This window comes from Lasioglossum baleicum, unplaced genomic scaffold (assembly GCF_051020765.1).
Source record: "Lasioglossum baleicum unplaced genomic scaffold, iyLasBale1 scaffold2009, whole genome shotgun sequence".
Taxonomy (NCBI): Eukaryota; Metazoa; Arthropoda; class Insecta; order Hymenoptera; family Halictidae; genus Lasioglossum; species Lasioglossum baleicum.
In genome coordinates, this window is record NW_027471068.1 from 15,520 (window position 1) to 24,780 (window position 9,261).

The window sequence follows — 9,261 nt, forward strand, 5'->3', positions numbered from 1 at the left end:
AACGGTTTCTCTTAAAAAAATATTTAATCAAATAATTAGTCCTTCGATGCTACCAAATTATTTTTTGCACCATCTATAAAATACTTGAGAAAATATTCAGGGTGGGATAGGGATTAATAAATCTACATGCATCGTTATCGATCTTTTCGTATCACTTGTATTACCCGCGAAACGATCTAAAAATTTAGAAATTTAAAACGAAGGAAGAAAGGGGAGCAATTTTTTGTGTCCACAAAACGTATTTTCCAAATAACTATAGCGTAGCATTTACCAATGGAAATAAAATTTTGCGGGCGCTTGGCCGTGTCAATTCGCAGACGATACGTCCACTCTCGCAAACGTTCGCGATTTTATTTCGAATATATAAGCGTAATGGATGATCACGTCGTGGAATCTCGCACGGACAACCTGGGCTTGGTCAGTGTTCAAAAGAGCCGTTTGCGTATTAATAACGAAGAGGTACTGTTACTATATTATTTTGACAAATTTTTTTACTTGATCATATATACAAATTATAGGTTTAAGATGGTATTCATGAGGTCCATATTGAAACACTAGGTACATTAAACAATGCGAGTTCAGGTAGGAGAGGTACTTCAAGGTATATTCTACAATCATGTATACTGTCATGATGACTTATACTGGCTATGTACAAGCAACAATGACTACTAGCGGTATAGCTACGAGAGATAATACAACATATCCAATATGTAATCAACTGGATAATCAAACTAATCCTGCATCTGTAGATACAGAAGAGGGTCGGTTTACACCTGAATGGATAGACACACATGGTAGAAAATAAATTTAATGTATTTGTATATTTAATTGCTGTAACTTAATGTAACATGTGTATTAGGTGATCAAAGAGCGAGACGGGCACAAGAATCACGTAGTACGTGAATCACAAGAACAACAAATTACAGTTCCTGAAGAGCAGCGGGGAGTAAAATTAGGCCTCGGTCATTCTGTATTGTAATGCTTTTTAGTTGGAAAAGCTTCAAGTTATGGTGATTGGAACACGACACTGACTTGCTACGCTACAGTTCTTGTCGTAGGTATAACACAGTTTGTTATATGTAATCAAATAGTAAGATCTATATTATGAAACCATATTTTCAGGGACTTTGCTTAACATTATAATTGCTGACTATGTTGAAGAAAGCATTGCCTGCTTTACCGATCGCCACCAGGGTAATTGTTGCTCCGTTTGCAGATAATTTAGCGAGCGGGCAAGTGTTTATTTAACTGTAGGTATGATAAGCATAACATTCATAATTTGTTACAAAAGAATAGTGCTTATTTATATATTGATCGTCGAGCTTTTAAATTTCGTTTAAATTCGTCATTCGTAATGTGTCATTTACAAACTTATATCACGGTATATTAATCATCTCGTGACATGGTACAAATCAAGATGAAAATGTGCGTTATAAGAACTGGATGGTCCAGTATTTTTTAATGACAAATATTTGTTATCGAACAATTACATTGGATAGAAATCTAGTATTTCACAAAAAATGCTCAACACACATATATACATTTGTAAGATGAATAACAAAAAACGGTAAATAACAATTGCATTTATCTGATATCCATTTCACTTTATGTGAGAAGTAACATTTAAAGTCCTTAACAAGTTTTAATCGTTCATTACAATTTGTAATTTTCTCCGTTTCATAGGATGCAAGAATATTGAAGAAAAGTAATAAAATTAATCGAGCTATGACAATTTATTATCTGTCTTTTTATTTAGAGAACACAGATCGAATAGATCAAGTATAAAAAAAGCGGTTGATGGCCATTTTTTTCTTATTTTTTTCTCGGAAATTGTAGGAAACATGAGGTATAACGTTTGTCTAAAGAATTTGCTGAACGTACAGACTTCGCGGATATTAATTACTAGTACCATTAGCTGTCTAGGACAATTCCTCGGGGTTTGAGGTTTGTTTATATACAGCCATGAAATTTTATTTTAGTAGTAGAATTATTTATAGATACTATGGACGAGTAGAGTTACTTCGTGAAACAATTTTTGGATAATAAACGTGATTATGGTCGTTTAGCTTTAAAATATCTCAGCTGAATAATTAAAATATTACAAAGTTTTACTTACTTTGCTGCTATACTTCTGACGCATAGAAATATACAACTCTGGAAATCTTCTGTATCTACGCAAAAGTGCCTAGCAATCATCCTCTGCCATAACACGTACCTCATATTCGTAATGACTGGAGGTGCCAGCTCCACGTATCATGATCCATGTATCAAAATAAAAATCTATCCTAAACTAATGATTCTTTATTATAAATAGTTTTGATTACAATTTTCTTTAAACCATGTCAAGATCCATCGATTGATGTAATAAAAAATACAGTATTTCATTTACAAAAACAGTAATTCTCGTAGTTGTTAAACTAATATCTTGGAAAATTTAACATACTGACGATTTTTTTCGTTTAACAAATGGTGGAAATAGTTTTTAAACAATGACACTGTACCATAATTGTGTTTAATTATTAAGTATTACCATAATTGTTATATGTATATGTAATTATGTATGAAAATTTATCACAAAAAGTAACAATATTTTAACAATAGTACTTTATTTTATTCTATTAGTACAAGATAAATTATTACACCTATGTAATCACATAAAAATTCTACAAGATCTTACCTTTTATCTAACAAGTTAGTTCATTTTCCTTATTCTCTATTTTAAAAATTACAACATTACACAAATAAATAAAACACAAAAATATAACTCAACATAACAAAAATATAAATAGCACGTTCAGAGTATTTAGGAACACCACTTCCGCCGGATAAAAAGAAAACCTCTTCTTTAGTTTCTTAAAGCAAATCTATGAAATAAATAAAGAACTGTTTATTAGAATTCGATATCTTAACAAAATTATAGCTATGAATACGCGGATAGATTGACACGCGGCCAAGATCAATCTTACAACTTTTCTCTAATAAATCTCCACCGATCAAAAATTTCAAAATTCGGTCGTAATGGTCTTCGCGATTGGAACACAGCTTGTACACGACTAATTTACATGTCGTGTTAAAATGTATTAAAATATATTTTAAATTGTGATTAATATATATTAAATACATTATGAACTTTTTAATTGAGTATTTGCAATGTATTTGTAATATTCATGTATAGTAAAATACCAGATAAAGTTTAAAATATTCAAATAAAAAATTAGAAAATATCACGATTTTTCGTGGCATTTAGAAAAACTAGTAATTTTTAAATTCTCGAAACTCGATTTTGGAACTGAAAAATTTTGAAAATCTTTTGAGGAAAATGAAAATAATTTATTTATACTAATTACTAAAGTTAGGAAATTGAGCATAAATATAACAATTTAAAAATTAAAAATAGTAGTGAATATATCAATATTTGATTAAATTAAATAAGATTATGTCAATGGAATAAGATAATTGATAAAAATTATCTATGGAAGTTGTATTTAAAAATACAAATTTATATAATTATATCTTAGTTTAATATTCGTAACATTTAAAACTAGCTATTTAATACATATAATTAATTACACAATAGTAGATAAGTAACTCACTTCCAGAATAAAAAAAATAAATTATATACTTATATAATATAATAATGTCAGTATTGTGTAATATGTTTATTAATAGAAGATTAATAAATTGTGAACATAAGTTTTAAAAAATAAAATTTTTGTTAAGTATGTCAACATTGACGTAGCGCACTACATCTAATCGTTGGTTGTCCATTTGGTGGGTTATTGAAATGTCTAAATAAACGCCGATTGTAAACCTGCAATTATATAAATAGGTAAAATTGTTTCACTGATATTAAAAGAATCTTAACTGAAAAGACATACCTTGCTCGAGCAAGTGTTTTATTATCATCTTTTGTCCAGTCCAAGTAACACAGATTTCTTGCATACGATATCCTGAATTTTGTAACTCTGGTGTTACTAATGAGAAGTCAATGCATGTTTTCTTAGTTCTAGCATCTGGATTTACTTGTTTAACCAATCCTGTAATTTCTCGTAACGTAACATCCATCCTGTAAATATAATAAATAAAACTGTAGTTGATTATGACACAAGTCTATCTCTTCTTACTGATATTTTTTGTTTTATTCATTGAGTTTTTATTAAAATAATGTTAACATAATGTTGTTAAAAACATTTTACTATGTATATATCTGTAATTTATTTGAAGAGACATTTCCTGTACTGTGCGCCAGTATATCATATCTGCCTGTATTACAAAATACCCGGAATAAAAGTGGACATGACTGAAAATTTATATACAATTGGTATTAAAAAAATGTATGTAAAATTATAAATTTGAAAGTATTAATTTTTAATATATTTTTGGAAAATTTATATTACATACTTTTTCTCTATCTATCGGTTTTTCTGGTAATTGCATTTCACCTACTATGGATTATATTGTTGACGTCATATGTATGGTTATTATATAAATTTAGGTACTAAAACACAATTAATAGTCATTTGTATTGCTACAGAGAAATAATGAATTAAACTTCAATGTTACACTACTTTCTCTAAATGTATGTATACAAATATTTCGAGTACTATACTACCGCTTACAACGTACTCTATTGGGCTGAAAGTGTACTACTTGTAGATACATTGCGCTACTACATGAAATTAGCTTTAATAATTTAATGCTCGATCTAACTAATATAAGTCAGTTTATATTCTGAAAGAAATATAAAATTCAAAACGAATTAGTTGCCTTTTTCTATCTTTAATTTACATCTCTACATATTATAATTATCTTATATCTCGATAATTGTTTTTAATTTTTCGACTATTCTCTATTGAATGATCTACTACGTAAGCGTGAAAAGTTCTAACCGGTAGAATTCGTATTCAGTGGTGAATGTTGTATTTACAAACAATTTTGAATTTCCAGTGATCGTTTATTTGATAGTGTTTCTAACAATATGAGTATTTCTGGCAAAACTTTCTATGATAAAGTTCACTGTTTCGACTTATAACACCAGAGTTATTGCAAAAAATTTGCGATGAGCCTGTGGTACAACCTTTTGTAAAACGGTTTTGTGAAAATGTAAATTCCGTCAATGTTCTGTCAAAGGAATATGTTAAAATGTAATATTGCCATTAATTAGTTAATAAAAATATAATTTTAGCATTACATTAATATTGATTATTATTCAATATTTGCATAAAAGATAAAGTTTATATAATAGCTTAATGATAATAATAAATCTTTGTAAGTAATAATATCAAATTTGATGTATCATAAGCATACAAGAACATTCATTAATTTCTACTTAAAATAATAACAATGATTAATGTTTGTCTGTTAAATAAATTGGTTTATATGGCCTAATAAATTTAATGGTTTATAGTTTAGAAAGAATGAACTACAAGATATGCATATATGGCTAGAGGTTCTGAACTAGATCATGCATTGGAAACTAAGCTGGAAGCTACTAAGGATGCTCCAGATTTATTAAAAATCGCATCTTTTGATGACATAGATATTAAAGATTTTTATATAGAGTTTGAAATAGTGAGAGACTCCTATAAAGAAGATGAAAATTATATGTACATGCTACAAAAAGGGATACAAAATTTAAAGTAAAATTATTGTTATAAGTATTATTATTCAGATAAATCTAATATTATCATACAACGTATTATATTATTATAGGAAATTAGAGATTAAATAAGATGAAGATATAGAGAAAGAAGAAGAATGTCTAGCTAGAGAAAATATTGAAGTAAATAATGCATATGCAGTGTGTTTTGAAATTTTGGAACAATTCGATATACAAAATCATGAATTTTTTAAAGAAGTTGAATATCCTTTGAATATTTATGCAAATGCAGCTGAAAATGTAAATGATTTTTTTATTTTATCCATAATGTATATAAATAAAAATTTATGTTTATAGAAAGGAACATCATTATTATGGACTCAAATGCCATTAGAACTATTTATTAAAAATAATTGATATAATCAATATTTAGATGTCTATATAAAACAGGAGTTTGGAAATGTATCTGAGAAAGAGTAATCAATAGATTCTAATTATATTTTTTTAATGAGCAACAGTGAAAGGAAAGAACATAAAAACAATTGAACAGTTAAAAGAATTGGCATTGTGTAAAACAAAGTAATTAAATATTGATAACTATTAGCAATTAATTTTAAATGTACTTCATATTTTATTTTACAGCTCATTTAATGCAGAAATGGAAAAAATTTTAACTAAAATACAAGAAAAATCATGTAGTGAAATGTTTAATGACATAAAGATATATATATATAATTTAGGAAATTTAAAAGTACCATCAAAGTTCGAATTAAGGTATCATGAAGTTTTATGTATAATTATTTTGTTAATCATATTATATAAGTATTAATTTTATACATTAAAATTATAACAGGGATACTAACGCTGACTAAACAGAGAGATTTCTTAGAAGAGGATGTCACTTTCTGACAAGAAAATCAATTAACAAAACTGGTACAACAATTCTCAGAACTAGAGATAACTAAAATTTTAAAACACGATACACAGTCAAGACTTGAACAAAAAAAGAATCATTTGGAGAAACTTAAAACTCGGTTATTTCTTGTGAGAGAAAATGGTCATGCGCACTCTGATTTGTTACGAATATTAATGGAATTGCAATTTTCTTGCCTCCAAATCATTCAGAATTTGTACCTGATGCTTACCATTATTTAGAAACAGAATATTTATTATCAACTAAAAGATGTCTTAGTAATTCAACAAAGTACAAAAGCTCCATGATTTTTAGCTTTTAATTACATTTTATTTACATACAAGAAAGTATGCAACTTCAGCAAGATGAGTACTATGCAACTGTATTATTTTCACCAGGAATGCATAATTCATTTCACAAACTATTTGTATCAATGGTATGCAATGCTGGTAATAGACATTGAGTAAATATAATATTCTTATAGATGACAAAAAAAATAAGAAATATTTCATAATGGAAACACAGTTGAATTCAAAAATTTCTAAATTAGAAATGTTGTAAATATTAATTCTTTAATAGCATGTAAAATTGCAAAGAATGCTATAAATTTTAATCTTTTACAAATTAGACAAAGTGAAATAAATGTACAATATTTAAATGAAAGTCAAAAAGGACCTACACACACATTAAAAGCAGTTTCCCATGATATTGAAACATGTTATAATGAAACATTTAGTAATTTACAAGACATACAGATTGGCATAACAAAAATAAGGAGCCAAATGAAAGAGCATATAATGTATATACGTATATAATTAATTATTTCTTATATGATAATTGGAATTTTTCAGAAATAAATACAAGCTTAGAACGAGAAAATAATATCCTTTAGCAACGATTTTTAATGGATCCAAACACATTAAGAAAAGTACACCATGAAGTGCGACATGTCTCAAATAAATCTTATTTTCATAATATATGTAATAATGGGTGATATATATATATAGTAATAACAATGAAATTTAATACTATTATTCCAGTGTACAAAATAAACAACTTTTGTGCAGAGAAGAAACCAATTTTAAGAAGACAGATTATAAAATTGTTTATTTGTGTCTCTAATTAAGTTATCTATTTAATATTGTAAATTATATTGTATTAAATATATTGTGTTTTATTTCAAATCAAATAAAAGTTTAGTAAAAGATATACAAATATTTTTACTAATATATTACTTATCAGTTAGATGTAATTATTTGTTACTTACATATAATAAGAATGTCTTGTATAATTCTATATAAATTTTAGATAGCATTATAAATATTTTAATTACAAAACATACCTGTACTTTTGTACATATTTGTACTGAGAATTTCAAATTATATCTTGTTTCTGCATAAGTAATAGAATTAGATAATTGATTATAAATAAATTACTAATACAATTGTACAAATTTTATTTTTTCATCCTGTGTAAATGTGAAAAGTAATTTACTTTGCGCTTCGTTCTCTTGCTATTAGAAAACTCGAATACGTGCACTTCTATACTTTTTAGAACATTTAACCTTTTGTACTCGACAGACGCCATTTGTTTTAATACCATAATCTAAATAACTATACGCGAAATAACCCAAACGGGTGCTTTTCTTCTTTTGCAGCAAGTTGCCGTTGTTTACCCCGTGATAGGTAGTCTGCATACCTGCATGCCATTGTTGTACGTGTTGGATTCTAATATCGAGTTCTGTTATGTGACGTCTATGCGGCAATAAAATCGGAAGTTTCTGCGCGTAACTGAGGGGTGAATTTCTTAGTCTCCCTCCGAGCCCGAGGATATCGAATGCGTCAATAAATGGATTTAAACAAGCTAATTTGCCCTTGCTTAATGGCATACCTTCCTTCGATTAATTTATTTAAAGAAATCTATAGGTACTAGCAAAATTTATTATATATAACACTGTAAATTACGGGAAATAAAGAGTGAGGAAGTTTAAGTAATGAAGAAAATTGAACGAATTATTATGTTTTTTTAATAATTTATTATATATATTTATATTTCTTATTTATTACATTTATTTGTAAATGTCCACTGAACTTTATTCTTGACCACGTTATACGCATCTGTATATGTTCTGCAAAAATATCTTATTTGTAATAAATATGTTACGTACATATTTTAATTTTTTTCTAACGATATAATTCATTAAAATAGTTACATCATAATTATTCGTCGCGTATAAAGAAAGGGTGCAATCCTGTCTTCATTTTTATTTTTAAACGAGACATTAATTTTGTTATTCAAATGTTATTAAATAGGAATGTAAATTGTAAACCAAATGGTCCATCTCGTTTCACGAATTATTTCTGCCCGTTTGAAAATGGTTAGAAGAACCAATTCTATCGCTACGTATTAGGTCGCCTGAAAAGAATCCGAAGTTCCTAGCTTTTAGTCGGTATGTCTTCATGCAATAGAAAGTAGTTAGAAACTAGTTAGTTACGTTTATGACTTTCCATGTTGAAAAGTTCATCAATATTTTCAAATGTAACTCCTTTACTTTGAAACTTTTTTCCCCGCTTTTTCTTGATTAACTTTACTTTTTCTAATGAAATGTTTCAGTGTATAGCCTGTTGAAAATTCTACAATGGTAAGAATGCTTGAATCAGCAGAATCGTGTCGTCATCTGGACTCCTCTACATTTGGTAAGTCTTTTTCCTGTTCTTGTTCTTTTTTTTATTTACGAGTTTATTTTCCT

The 9,261-nt window shown here is 27.6% G+C and overlaps 1 pseudogene; it reads left to right on the forward strand.

Annotated features, from left to right (window-relative positions):
• Nucleotides 1-631: 631 nt before the first annotated feature.
• Nucleotides 632-7,506, forward strand: LOC143221171 (uncharacterized; annotated as a pseudogene).
• Nucleotides 7,507-9,261: the final 1,755 nt, after the last annotated feature.